The following is a 15,688-nucleotide window of genomic DNA, read 5'->3' as shown; positions in this document are numbered from 1 at the left end:
AACCCTTTTTTTATGTGATGCCTTGTATACCTCATACTGTAGGCATTTCTGGGTTTTTTTTTCAGCATCTTTGATTGTCAGCTGCTTGTCATCCCTTACACTTAGTTACAAATTAGTTTGTGCAGACCACTGAACTGAAAACAAGGGTTTTCCAATTCTCACATGTTAACAACACCATTTTTTTGTGTAACCATAACTGCCATAAATCTAATGTAGGTTATCACAGTAGTTTCTGAGAATTTTTAAATAAGATTTAATCATACTATTTGTAGACATAGCATAGCTGCTTCATCTGCTTCTCAATTTACTATAATGCCTACATGAACGGGGATTCAGCATAGTGAAAATTTATTTTGTGTTGTGAATATTGTGGAAGTTAGTATTTGATCTGATGAACAATGAAAATTTTTGATAAAACATGTATCATGGAAACCTATCAACCAAGCTCAGGTATTTTTTCAATATACTTAGAAGATAACGGACATGTAATGATAGTTACCGCTAATGAGAACAGTGTGCTGCTTAGAACAATGGCTTTATATAATTTGTGGAGTGAAAACTTTATATGTTGAACAAATGACAATAATTTTGAAGAGCTTCTAAAGCTCTTTCAGTCACTAAAAATTGCAAATATCTGCGATGGCATGATTTTAGTAACTTTTAACTGCTAACCATATTGTAGACAATTCTCCTGTGTTTAGTTTCAATTGATGATATCACAGGCATTTCCACTCCAGAGGAGGATTTGGACCTGTTTGTATAAATTCCATAATGGGAGCCTTTACATTATATATGTTCCAGTGTATGTTGCTTATGATGTGCAGGGGCACACATGTTTTTGGGATAGATAGCACAGGTGTGTACAGACAAATACATAACAATCAAAAAGGGGGGAAATTCTATTGATTGATTATTGTCTGTAAAAATCTCTCACTGAAAAGCTCTTTGCTTGCTAAGTCATATCTTTATTGCACTTTGCATGGTTATTAAGTTACAATGATTAGAGAGACCAGAGACTCACAACTTTCATCTTATTTAGACTTCAATACTTGTGCAGATTCTGAACCCTTCATTAGGAATTGGCATCTATAGTCTAAAATAACTATCAGTGTTATATGACAGCCCCCAAGCTGTCTGATTGTTTTTGTACCAGTTTCAATGCATTTATGCATTTGGCTTTCATGTGTGTGGCTTTCCAGTTCAAATGTGTATTTTCAGATTAAACCTAAGGACTTTAGTTTGATAAGTGCCAGATTGTTTCTCAATATTAGTTTAATTTCATATATTTTTTATGTAGAAAATGAAAGCCTACTGATGGTAATGTTAAGAATACAGTGGGCATGTTGTAAGTTTGAAGCAGTGTAGAATATGAAGTCATATAAGCTAAATTTAAATTCCATGTGGTACCTGATTTGTGATATTGTTTGTTATTACAAGAATAATATGCCACTCAAAACATTTCCTTATGGGAAGCCATTTTTAGCTTTATTTATGTATATAAAAATCTGTTTGCACCTGAAAAGTGTGATTTGTTAAGATTTTACAAATAAAGGTAGGTGGCCATTATTGTATAGCATTTTCTGTTTACTATATTTCCAAGTACAGTATCTGCATTAGAATTGCAGATTAAAATATAATCACAATATATTGGTGAACTGAATTTGTGCATATTTGGGGTTGGCATGTGTAAGTTTGCCTCTTCAGCAATAGATTTATACTTACTGTGGCAATTAAGAGAAGTTTCATGGATATTTGTCTAGGTCTGACATGTATTACCCATTTAAACTGGAAAGGCCATGTTGCATATATAAAAATTGAATACAGCAATACGTTAATTAGAAGACTGTCAAATACACCTTGGGAGCAGACTGATCAACATTATTCTTATTGTGTAAAGCAGTGTTATTACAATTATTTTCAGTGTAGTAAAAATACAGGTGATTCTAACAAACAAACATGATAAAGGACAGGTAACCCCTTTATTATGAAAATACATAGTGATAGTGTCTACAAAGAGGAGGAACCATTGAAAATGACATCAACTGTCAACATTCACATATCTGGCAGTAAGACAGTTATAAACAGGGGCGTTATTTAGGGGGGCCAACTGCCCCCCAATACTCAAGTTGCCCCCCCAGCCTCAACATGCTCCCTCACCCCCAAGCCCCAAGAAGTAACAGCAGCTGGTTTTCCATTTTTCCTACTGAAATTCAAATGTGTCATCACATTAAGTTATATCTATTTTATGTGCTTCAAAAAGCACATAAAATAGCTTAAAATAAAAAAAACTCCCAGCTGATTAGGCTCGCTTTGCCCCCCAACAAAAATCTGAAATGACACCCCAGGTTATAAATACTGTTGTATACTAATAATAATAAAAAGACAATGAATCTCCTCCATAAGCTGAGCTTACAGAGAAATAAATGCAATACATAAACAACTGCCAAAGTGAGGAAAGTGTGTGGTCCTCGGCAAGATAACTGTGACTCTTCTGTGGAGGAGACTGACCAGTCACCTACAGGAAAATGCCATCAAGCACCACTACCAGGAGAAGTACTGCCTCCGTCTCACTAGAGAACTGTAATTAGCAGGGATGGAAGTATTGGACTATGAGATAAACCCCCTGCACCTCCCTATTCTTGAGTCTTCGTTATTTTAGAAAAAAAAAAAAAACTATCAATTGAAACTACTCCATGACCTTCAAACAGTCGCCAAGATTTACCACCTACCTGCTTAGACAAGGGACTGAGCAGGAGGTAGAGATTTTCCCTTCCAGCCCAGCATTATAGATATTACTTACGGTTCTTTGCAACGACCCTTCTGCCCCAAGCTGCAACCTCTGTCATTCCTTTTACTGTACCTCCATTCATATTCTTTTTTGTCCGTCTTACTTTCCACCCTCTCCTAACAATATTGTTTCGTAGTGCAACTACTAAGTTTTCCACCTGTTAAACATTTAAAACCTGTGTACTCTCAATTTCCCTTTCAATGCTGAATGACTTCGTAGGTCCCACTGCTTGGCCTGTAGCCTAAATTTTATATTGCATTCCAATACCATTCCCTACTTTTTATCATTCCCAATAATCCATTTGTCCGTATTTCTTCCCAGGGAATTTGTAGAAGTATCCCCTGTTTTGCTTTTACATACATCATCAGCTGGAAATGAAATCGGGTCACTTTTGAAATGTCTGGCTGAACAAACTACAGTAATTTTAAGTAAAACTAAACTGCTCTAAATGATTCGACTGCAAATTTTTTTACCTTTTCCCAGCTGTATACTGAGGGTGAAAATTATGCCAGTTGTAATAATATATATATATATATATATATATATATATATATATATATATATATATATATATATATATATATATATATATATATATATATATATATATATATATATATATATATATATATAATTCCATCTGGCATAATTTTTACCCTCAGTATACAGCTGGAAAAGGTAAAAAAATTAGGGGTCCAATCATTTAGAACACTTCAGTTTTACTTATATATATAGGCCTACACACACACACACACACATATATATATATATATATATATATATATATATATATATATATATATATATGTATATATATGCAATTGTCCACTTTGCTTTTTGATAGGATTATATATATATATATATATATATATATATATATATATATATATATATACATCCTATCAAAAAACTAAGTGGACAATATTATATATATGTATATATATATATATATATATATATATATATATATATATATAGTGTGTGTATGAAATACTTTTTAAACCTATTGTGTCCTGTCTATCAAAGAACTAAATGGAAAATTTTACGAAGGAAACTGTATGTGAAGTTGTGTTGTAAGTTAGAGAAAAGTTTATGGCCCGTATAAAGCGCTGTTGTTGGCCTGACAATGGGTCTACCCATTTTCCACAGACAAATGGGCTCGACCCTCAACATTCCCATGGATGCGAGCTATTGTTGCAAAATTTTTGTGGTCAAACGAGCGGTCATAGTGCCTAGTCAGTGGGGCTGTGAGAGTTTAACTTGGCCCAAAATGAGTTCTATTCGTTATTGGCATATGGGATTAGTCTAAAAAATAATTGTGTTTCCAGTTATCGTACTCCTAGTGTTGGAATGTACAAAAAATGCAGAACCCCCAATAACGATGGTGAAATAAATGAAAGTACGATATTCTAAATTGTGTCAATGTCTTACGATCTTAAATTTCTGATTTGCACTTTAGCATATGTTTAAGGGTCAGGTAGAACCAATGGTGTTGCGAAAACGTTCGTTTCATTTTTCATCGAGATCAACAAAGGTAAGCTAAATGTTTACTATACTTTGGTGCTTTAATTTTGCCACCTTTTGTAGTCTCTTTCCAAAAAATGTCATTTTTAGCAGATACTGGGCCGTATCAGATGCCACATTTAGTTGCCGTAATGCCTGATGTTAATCGTAGAACCAATTTTGCCAAACTCTCGGACTAGGCATAGTCGTGTGCTCTCATTCATATTTGTATGTTATCAGTTACCTACCTATTTATTTTTATTACTTTCACTGTTTTTTTTTTTTTTTTTTTTTGCCCCTCTCCATCAAAAAGACGCTCGGAATGTTTACATCTCAAATGGCAGACCATGGTAACTAATCTCTTACCACTAATATCCAAAACTGTTGTGCGTCATTGCACAAACAACCAAGGTCACCTCGAGGATTTCACTTTGATTCCAGAAATAAAGACGCCGTTAACAAATAACATCTTCCATTCTTACAGCAGCATTTGAATGCGACAGGTTTTCCTTCGTCCTTGTTCAGGACTTTATCAAAGTCTGTGGCTTCTCTCATCATCAAGCCAAGAATCATATAGTTACGCACAGCCAACCCATGAGGTAACCAAGGCGGTCAACTCCATACATGTATCTAAATTTGGGTCACCCGGAAGCCTCAAGACTACCGAATCACCATTAAATAAAAATAAAGACCTCCAAAATTTTGTCGAACACGTGGATTTGGCGTTCTACCGAGTAGTTCAGGTTTTCGACACAGCGCGTTATCGCCATCGGTGCAAGTTATCTACCTTTCTGTCCATTATTGAAACGTCGGACTTTTAGACGGAGAGTGAGGTTCACGAAGTGACTTTTCATACCTACCATTGAAATTAAGGGATATGAAGTCTTTATATTCTAAAGGTTAGATAGGCCTATCTTCAAGATCAGACCGTGAAACCATGAGGGGTATTTGAAAGGTACTGTAGTCTACGTATCCTTTTAAGCTAAGGAAAACCTAAAGCTTAGAACTTGATGTTTGTTTTCGTCTTATTATAGAATGCATTGTTTGTTGTTGATATATTTACATTTGTTTCAACGTAGATGATGAATTCATTAGCTTTAGGCCAATTATTGTGATGAACACTGTATGACACCGACAATTTACAATTTTTATATAGGCCTATTCAGCAACTGTGTAAGTCAACCGGTGTAATCAATTTTGTTATTGTATATTAACTATATACATATATTCTGGTAAAGGTGCTGAAGAATTGCGCGCGTAATTTTTTGCCGGTTGCGGCCTTCTTCAAAGCGTAACAGTGGCATGTCAAAGCGAATAGCCGACATCCTAACCTAACTTTCCCTCCGGTAGTGTTTCCCCGGGCGCAGCATTTTGGCTTGAACCCACCTTAATAAGAGATCGTGCACAGAACGACGTGAGCACAACTGTTCAGCGGTATTACCATGTTTGTTGTATTTATGATTACTAATGTATTATTTCAATTCCTAGGAGCACAGTTTGAACGCCGATGTTAGGCTAGTGTTTAATTAGCCTACCCTCGTTTGAAAGTTTCATATAGGCTCAGTGTCCTAATCATATATATGCTAAGACCAGTTCTAGTTTTCGACCCATCAAAGTTTATTAGTTAATAATATTTAGAAATGACAAAAATACATTATTAGGATAAAAAGGAAAAAAAAAGCACGATTTTCTTCCTACCTGTATTATAGTTATGAGCCATCTTCGGTTAAGCAACACTCCCGGAAACAAATTACTGAGATGTATGCTAGTATTGCACCAGTCCCGGTTTTTTTTTTTTTTTGCCATGCCCCTAGGTTAGTGTAAAATGTCGTTAGTAATTAGGGGATGGGGAACATAATGAGATTATTTTCAAGAAAAATCTATGGTTAGTTTTCAAGATATGGCATCCCTCTTTTTTCAGGGAAAGGTCCTGGTACTCGGTTACATTTCGGGAAAATGCCTCCCGGAATTTATACCATTTTTAACTTAAAATTGTTTCTTTTAAAGGGGTTGGCTCACCATAAATACTACTATCCCACAAAGCCAAGTACTCACACATTACATTTACTTCGTGGAAGAAAATGCACATATACATTGCATGGTAATTACCCCATAACATGCATTCATATTGAGGATAACACTCAGCAAATAAAATGGAAAGTATTTTCTCTGTAGTGGGGTAGTACCTTCAGTGCACTCAAGTGGTACACTGTAGGCATTACCTAAGGTTCTTTGCAGCATCCCTTTGGCTCCTAGCTGCAACCCCTTTCATTCTTTAAACTGTACCTCCGTTCATATTCTCTTTCTTCCATCTTGCTGTCAACTCCCTCCTAACAGTTGTGTCATAATGCAACTGCGAGGTTTTCCTCCTGTTACACCTTTCAAACCTTTTTACACTCAATTTCCCTTAAGGTGATGAATAACCTCATAGGTCCCAGCTTATGGCCTTTTGCCTAAATTTTATAACCCATTCCATTCCAGTGGAAAGTATTTTGAACCCAGAGCAGCAAGCTTCATGAATAATGGGAATCCCATAACCAAAGCTTTCCTCATTCGCAACCACTTTTTATCAAAGCATCGGATAAAGGTGAAAGTTGGCAAGTGTATATTTAATAAAACCCTACCTAATTTTTGCAACTGTTATTACCAAGTTGGATAGTTTTTTTATATTTATAGAGTAAAATGAAGTCGCCGATGCCGGAACCGAGAAAATCGCAGACAAGGATCCTAAAACAGTTCGTTACTTAAACGTAATATGATGTCATGAGGCTCCGCCCATCCACTAGGTATGCGGTGAATGGATAGGCTTACAGTCTAGGCTTCAACAAATTCGATAATGGCCAGCATGATATGGAATTGTCACCGTGGTAGCAAGACTGTATTTGTGCTACAGCTTGCCACTTTGTATACAAGCGAGAAGACCCGTGACAAGATTTACTATAGCGTGAATAGGTAATTATTTCTGTAGTAGGTAATAGTTACTTGGCCACCCCATCATTGACATCGCTAGCGACGATGAGGACGGGGATGATAACCTCTTCCACGGGAGTGACGATGAAGACATTTCGTAAATAAATTATATATAGTGTTAGCCGTCTTATTTGTATATCTAAAACATATTTATGAAAACACAATGATTATAACAATATGTTCCTCATTCAAACTGATTCCAATATTTCCCTTCCATGCATATCAATATAAATCGTGTTACATTTGATTAATATTAAGTAGGTAAATAATAGCTTGCCCTCAGAATCTTGAATCCTACCATTACCTTTTATTTGCAGCGAGTACTATACGAGCGCTGTTTAGGGTATAATATAAATAAAAAAAAATAGCAATGGGTTACATTAACTGAAATAAAACAATGGCGTTGACCTTTACACCCCTAACAATTGAGGGAAATGAGGTATCATTTTTTTTTTCATTTGAATTCTACTTCTAGTGACCGCTCCTGACTTGCTGCATATAGAAGGCTATAGTGTCGAAACCTGAGGTAAAACAAAACGGATTGTCTTTTTGCATTCCCTCCCTGAATAGGTGTAGATCTAACAAATGACCTGTAGACTGGTTCATTATGTGGATGAATTATTTGTAGAATAGAAACAGTATGAATATCAAGAAAATTGAAGAATTCCAGGGTAACAACTTAGTCTCAATAACTGCTGTGGAAGTTGCGATGAAACCTCAAAAAAAAAAAAAAAAAAAAAAAAAAAAAAAATTGAGAATGCTTGCCAAAATTGGTATCGCTGAAACCTTGGATGGGTAATAATAATTAGTGAATATGTCATCGGCAAGTGGACAGAGCCACAGTGAAGAGACGTTTTCCCCATATGTAAACTCTCTTCACTGTGGGTAGAGCATCATGACGTCACAGGTTAACGTCATTATTGTGTTCAAAACCCTTACCTGCGATTTTGATGGCTCTGGCATAGGAAACCCACTTTTACTCTAAGTACCAGAACTATTGAACTTAGGTACTAAATAATACTTGCAAAAATTAGGTAGGGTTATAAAATATGCATTGCCAACTTTCACCCTTATCTGATGCTTTGATAAAAAGGTATTGCCGAAAAACCGTGTTTCTTCGGCTCTGAATCCCTTAGGTAATCTAGTTTTGTGTTTTAATGAACAAAGATTATGAATTTTTAATAATAGCTGGTAAAGAAATTATTTTTAATATTGAGATGTATCACAAGTTACGTAGTCGTTAGGTAGGTGTGCATACGTATGGCATGCTGCAGCTCAAAGGGTTACATTTTTTTTTTTTTTTTCAAACTAACTGTGCTTTGTTAACTGCTCTGGATATCGGAAGAAACTGACATGGAAAGTTTTCCCACTCCTAGAAGCATCTTGCTCTGAGCGTTCTGATAGTGCAGATATTGTTTATCAGTGGTCAAATAAAAAAACAGGTACGTACTGTTCCAGGTACGATTTTATTTGGATGAAAAGAAATGCTTGTGCTACGTAAAAGAATAAACATTGTCTCCGTAGGGGATAGTGCTGTCAGTGTACCTCAAGCGGTGCTCCGCAGGCATTGCTTAAGGCTCTTTGCAGCGTGCCTTCGACCCAAGCTGTAACCCCTTTGCATTCCTATTACTTACTAGGCTATACATCCCCTCATATTATCTTTCTTCCGTCTTACTTTCCACCCTCTTCTAACAATCGTTTCAACATTATTTTCAGCACTGAATGACCTCATAGGTCCCAGCGCTTGGCCTTGGCTTAAATTTTATATTTTAATCCAATCCAGTAACCACTCGCATGCAGGAGGCTGTTAATTGGACGAAAGCTCCCATTCTAAGTAATATCAAAATTAATTGTAGTTCCTCATTGGACGTGTTGGTATCGTTCTCGGCTAGCACTCTGCTGGACACGCGTTCGATTCTCCGACCGGCGAATGAAGAATTAGAGAAATTTATTAACTGGTTATAGAAATTCACTTCTCGTTATAATGTGGATCGGATTCCACAATAAGCTGTAGGTCCCGTTGGTAGGTAACCAATTGGTTCTTAGCCACGTAAAATAAATCTAATCCTTCGGGCCAGCCCTTTCTAGGAGAGCTGTTAATCAGCTCAGTGGACTGGTTCAACTAAAGTATACTTAAATTAACTTCTGTGAAGCTTTTTGTACACATATTCAGTGTACTATTTGTAATCTGAGGGGCGAGAGCAGTCACGTGTCACGGACACAGATGCATTATGATTAGTTTGTAGCAAGACCGCAATGCTGGGAGATCACATAAGAAAAGTTTACTCATATTTGAAAATAAAGACTGAAAGACCAACCTAATGTAAGTGTTTAAGACATTAAAATTTCAACATATAACTATTACGATTTTTTTAAATGCTGCCTCTGATAAAAACCTAGTAGCATTAAACCTGTAGAGGGCCCCCTCCCAGAAAAATGACATCATTAATCCTATGGAAATCACTGATTTGCATGTGTACAATAGTCAGTACACAGTATCATTATAACTGTTAAAATGCTGACATTTTTTGGAAGATACATTAAGAACAGGACATCGTACACAATCATTATAAAACTGACAAAGAAAACACTGAAAAATATTAATGTCCAATCACAGATGACAAAATATTGTTTTGACATACAACTTGACGGCTTGCATGCTAGCAAGCTGCTGGTTGTATTGGTGCAAGAAGACTCAGTTGTAGAACAGTGCTTCCTGAACTGGTGAATGAAATTACTTTAGGAGTGCATGGACATCGATGAATGGCAATAAATGAAGCGTGAAAGTTGAATGCCATAGCGTTTAAGAATCTGAAACTGATATATTAAGCATAAAGAATGTCATAACTAGGGGCCAACTTTATAGGCCTAGTTCCCGCAGAGGGGTTGTGTCATTAGTGCACCTTACGCGGTGCACTGTAGGCTTTGCTTACGGTTCTTTGCAGCATACTTTTGGCCCCTAGCTGCAGACCCTTTCATTTCTTTTACTGTATCTCCGTTCTTATCTTCCATCTTACTTCCCTCCCAACCTAACAGTTGATTTGTAGAGCAACTGCGACGTTTTCCTCCTGGTACAACTTTTAAACCTCTGTACCCTCAGTTTCCCTTTCAGCGCTGAATGACATCACAGGTCCCACCGCTTGCCCTTAGCCTAATTTTCATATTCCATTCCATTCGTAGCACGAAGTAGTTCGCTTAGTGAAGAAAGGCATGTATCGAAAGTGCGAAGTGACATACAGGTTAGCCTACTACCATGCGGGAGCGGCCCTAGTCGTAAAACAAAGATGAAAGATTATTTAATAACCTAAATACTTCCTTTAAACATATGCTGTTTAAAATACTCTGATGGAAACGCACAGTGAGGAGAATTTTACTGAGATTGTTTAATGACTATTTTTTTTATTAATGATGTAACCTTTATTTGCGCATAAAATATAAAGGAACAGGCATAAGATTATGCATAAAGGACAGTATTATGAAAATTGTGGAAAGGAAATTCTGTTAAAGACACGACGGTGAATGACAGAAAATAATTTCTGAATCACTTAAAAAACTAGTGTGTTAATTAACTGGTTGTTCTTGGCTTGTTGTCGTAGCGTAATATATAAACCTATATACACATCTTGTGGGATTCGCTATTACACTGGAGTCACGTGCATCTACTGTGATTTTGAAGCATATACATGCATATATATATATATATATATATATATATATATATATATATATATATATATATATATTATATATGAAAGGTTCAGTTTGACAATATTGTAACCACAGGTAACAATATTGTCAAACTTTCACTCACTGAGTGAAAGTGTCTGCAATGCCAAGCGAGCCCTGATGTAACAAATAGAGCCACTGACGGTGGTTGAGTCCTAGTATTGGACCTACTGATTTGTTTCAGACTTGTGTAAAAGCCATATCACTTTACATTTGGGGGACAAAATAATTGCAACAAAACTCGCGTTGTCTGCAGTTTCTTGCCATCTTATTTTTTGAGACCGATAATCGTCCCACTAAAACAATGAAATACCCATAACATTACCCTTTGGAATGCCAGGCAAGATAAGCTAGAGTCATCAGAAACACCCAGATCTCCTTTCTTTTAGTCTATTAAAAACTAAATGCGATTGTATGCTTAGCCTTTCGACACACATTACTAAGTTTATATGTTTACGTCCTAAGGTTAATTGTCACTCTCACACTCCATCCAAACTTTGCCTTCCAGTTGTTCATGCTCTATACACTGAATGCTTGCCTATAATCCAGTTCTGCCCTGACTTTTGCTTGCTTAAATTCTGCTTAAAATCTTTGCAAAACGAAAATCATAGAGTAAGAATCAGTGACGAAGACTGTAAAGATCTGTCTTTAATAGTAGTTCCATTCTCTCAAAAATTCTATGATGATAGCTCTTCTCAGCCAAATTCTCGGCTTGTGTCTACAATTCTCCTTTTACTAAGTTTTATTCAAGACCACTGTGTGTATGTAGTTTCTGATGCCATGCCGGAGCGTTTCCTCATCGCTTATTGTGCTTTCTCTACATCAATGCTTTCTCTCAAATTTCTTCTAGGTGTTACGTATTCATATGAAAAAGATTGTGCTGTTAATATCCTAATTTGTCGTTGTTTTTTTTTTTACCTGTCATTCATGCTTAATCATCAGTGCGGATCTGGGTAATAGCATAAAATAAATTTTTGCTAAATAATAGTATGCTAAACTGATTTTTCGCTAATATACGGTTCATGCATTTATTAGTTTGATTGATTTATTGTGTGTTTTATGCCTATTTGACCATTAGTGCAGGGGGCAAACCGCTTTTTTACCTTATGCCCTTACCAAATAATTATAGGGGATCATAGTAGGAAGCCAGTTTTTTTCTTATTTGCGTCAAAAGGAATAGTAAACAGTCCCTAAATACAAGATAAGCAACTGAAACAAGATGTAGTTCATGTGAAAAATCACAAATATTCACGAAGAAAAATGAAGATAAAAGGCTTGAAAATTGTGACATTAGTAATTAAAAAGATAATCTAGGGTATCATGTCCAATCTGGACAGGGGTGACTTGTCCCCTTTATCTCTTCTTGTTGAAATACCCCTGTGGTCCACTCTGCATCGCTAACCACACCTGCTGTGGTATCACCAGTCGGTGCAGGCACTTGTCCTTTGCGGCAGGAGATTTTCCAGGAGCTCCAGTCAGCAAGAGGATTTTCTTGGAGGTTGCAGAAGTGTTGACAGATTCAGTCAGAAAGTCGACAGCAGGTGTTTACCAAGCAAAGTGAACCATCTTCTCTGGTTGGTGTCGTTCAGTGGGTATCTCTCCAGTCAGAGCCACTATTCAGCAGATTGCAGTTTCTATTCTACCTCCACTGAGATAAGCTCATTTCCATGTCTGCGTTAAGGGTTTGGGTTGACCCTTTGCGTACTAGCCTCTGAGACAGGCTTTGGAATGGGATGTTACACTTAAGACTGTTTTCTTGCTAGATTTAACATTGGCAAAGAGAGATAGGCAAATTACATGGTTTCTTTTTGTAGTGCAGACTTGTAGAGATAAAGATCCTTTTCATATTTTTCTTAAGTTTACGGTAGAAACTCAGAACCTGTCATTTCCCAACGAAAGATACAAATCTTTCTTGATTAGCCGCTCGCCTGGACTTTTAGGCAGTGGTTAAGATGAGATGCTGTTGTCTGGTGCAAATTGCAAAGTACTGCCAGCACAGGAATCAACACCTCAGATCTAGTGTCAGTGCCTGGCCATCGATAATTGTAGCTTCAAGAGATCATTAAATGTGTGTACGAGTCGATGTGTGCAAAATAAAAAAAATTCATACACACGTGTATATATATATATATATATATATTATATATATATATATATATATATATATATATATATATATATATATATATATATATATGTGTGTGTGTGTGTGTGTGTGTGTGTGTGTGTGTGTGTGTGTGTGTGTGTGTGTGTGTGGGTGTATGTATGTATGTGTGTATGTATGTATGAGAGAAAAAGGGGGAGAGAGGGAAATAGATGCAAATTTACTCTTGGTCTTTTCTTTAAGTACTCTTGGTAACACTGCGAGCAAAATGACTTGATTGGCATAACATCCGAACATTTCGAGTATGTTGACATGTATGTTTATATATTTTCAACTTTTAGCTTATTTTGTTGCTGCATTTTACTTCTCACATGTACATTCACGTAAACGGAATCCGTATATGTGTGCGTGTTGAAGAGGCGTAAGGGGCACGAATACGTTTGGAAGTATCTAGCAACTGACCTAATTCTAGGTCGAACTTTTTCGAAGGACAAGTGCAATTATTCACACAGTGAAGAATGGCGTGAGAAATAGTTTATTATTGGTTGGTGAAGGCGAGAGGCATTCTTTTGAAAAGGGTAGAGGAGAGGACCTCTGTGGTGGTATGAGGGCAGGCAGGGTAGTTTCTTGGAGTCTAGTCTGCGGGTCGCAGCCAGCCAGTCACTCAGTTTACGCTAGAGAGCGGTGAGAAGTAGACGTGTTGTGTGGTTATTTAGTTCTCTCGTTGTCTGTCAATGGGACTCCAGTCCGACTGATTTTAATAGGACTACTTTAGTCGTGTTATGTCATTCTTAGATTTGATAAGGTTGCATTTGGGGATAGACCCTCACTTTGACTCGATATATTTTATAAATTGTGATATTTTTGAAGGTGATTATCTTCGAAAAATATTGATAATATATATTTTTGTTTTTAGGAGTTGGTACAGTGAACTATTATGGGAGGAGCATGTTTATGTTTTCAGGTCACATGTGGTTTATGTACATTTTTAACTCTTAGGTGTAAGCTTAGATATTTTTTTTATTCGAAGTTCATGTAATTAGAATAATCATAGGCCTAGTTTCCTTTAGATTTCTTATAGTTTACAAAAATGAGACATGACTGCACAACTTTTCTTTTGCATTTTTATATTGCATTGGTGACCAAAGTCGTTGCCATGCCAATTACATAAAAAATAAAGTTGTATTTTTATATTGTAACGATTTGTTACAGATGTGCTGTAGGCTGTCTTCGAATGGTAAGCCACACAAATTTAAGTAACTTGGTTGATAATTAAGTAGTCACGGACGGCATATTAAGAGTTAACTGATCGACAAACAGCCTCCCTCACCATCCTCATCATCATAATCCTTGTTTATTTTTTGGAGGATATCAATTGGCCCATCAGGCCGCCCCTTATATATATCATTTACAGCTTATGTTTTTCATGGAAGGCTAGTTCATTGTTATAAATGTTTTTGAAAAGAAAGGCAGTATTTAATTACTTCTTGAATGCGCCTTGAGTTTTCACATCTTTTCCATTAGGGCAACCTGTTTGATTAGTCTGAGCGTCTAGTGCTCAACAGCCCCTCTTCACAATACGATAAATGACAGTTTGTTGTAAAAGATTAATTTTCAGTGAAAATGGTGTTACTGTAAATCTGGCAAGGCTGAATTCGTTTCCATTTTGAAAGGGAACTATTTGATATTCAATTATTATTTTTGAATAATCATACTTGCATATTTATGAGGGTGTTGACTGTTTTAGAATGTGTACTGTTCATGGGACTGAGATAGCATTTATATATTGATGCAGTATGAAATAATTTGGAGATTTATATCAGTGTAATTCAGTGTCATGCCATAAACATGCACATGAAGCGTGAGGGAATGAAACACCGGTCTCCTTAGTCTCTCTTCTTGGAAGATTTGGTGCTTTTCGCTCTTAGCGTGTGTTTATACAGGACATACTCTCTCCCGTATCACTCCATTCAGGAAAATATTGCATGCACTTTTCCAAAACCTGCTATCTCAGACACGCACACACACAAAGTTATGTCTCCCGCGTGTGTTTTTACTTTCATCCAAGAAGTTTAACAGCTGCGAGTAACGTATTATTTTTTAATCCATACGTAAGCCGTTAGCTTTCTTTTCCCTTTTATCCGGAGACTTGTCACATAACTGTACCATTATAAATACGTGATTTTCCACCAGCAAGCCTTCTTTCCGTCGTCTTTTCTTAATCACATTCCTTCCGTATATCTTCTCATGAATACTTATCAGTGTTACGACCGACTAATACAAATCTTATCTCTTACATTTACAGGGAAAATGTCACTCTTCTCATCAATTCTTTGGAACATTACGCTCATCCAAACAAAATATTTTGCACCCAGGTCAGTCAGTCATTAACAGTCGCCGCCATACAAACTGCCTGGTATCCCATGAGCTTTCGTGGCCGGAGGGAAAAGAAATGACAAAGAACAAGAGGCAAAGTGAGTCTGTTGGGTTAGAGAAAGGGCCATGAGTGAATTGTTGAGTGGCTGATTGTTGAAAATGACGAAATATTAGCTGATGACAGTAAAGAGAGGGTGCAGAGACAGAGTCCTATTTTAAGT

At 36.5% G+C, this 15,688-nt stretch overlaps 1 protein-coding gene across 1 annotated transcript in view; it reads left to right on the top strand.

Annotated features, from left to right (window-relative positions):
• The first annotated feature begins 4,866 nt into the window (after nt 1-4,866).
• Nucleotides 4,867-15,688, top strand: part of LOC136848742 (uncharacterized) — a 557,848-nt gene continuing 547,026 nt past the window's right edge. The window contains exon 1 of the mRNA XM_067121294.1: nt 4,867-5,246. The gene's annotated coding sequence lies outside the window, so the exon portion shown is untranslated. The remainder of the gene's footprint in view (nt 5,247-15,688) is intronic.

Source organism: Macrobrachium rosenbergii, chromosome 19 (assembly GCF_040412425.1).
Source record: "Macrobrachium rosenbergii isolate ZJJX-2024 chromosome 19, ASM4041242v1, whole genome shotgun sequence".
Classification (NCBI taxonomy): domain Eukaryota; kingdom Metazoa; phylum Arthropoda; class Malacostraca; order Decapoda; family Palaemonidae; genus Macrobrachium; species Macrobrachium rosenbergii.
Note: the sequence above shows the minus strand (reverse complement) of the source record. Positions and strands in the feature narration are given on the sequence as shown.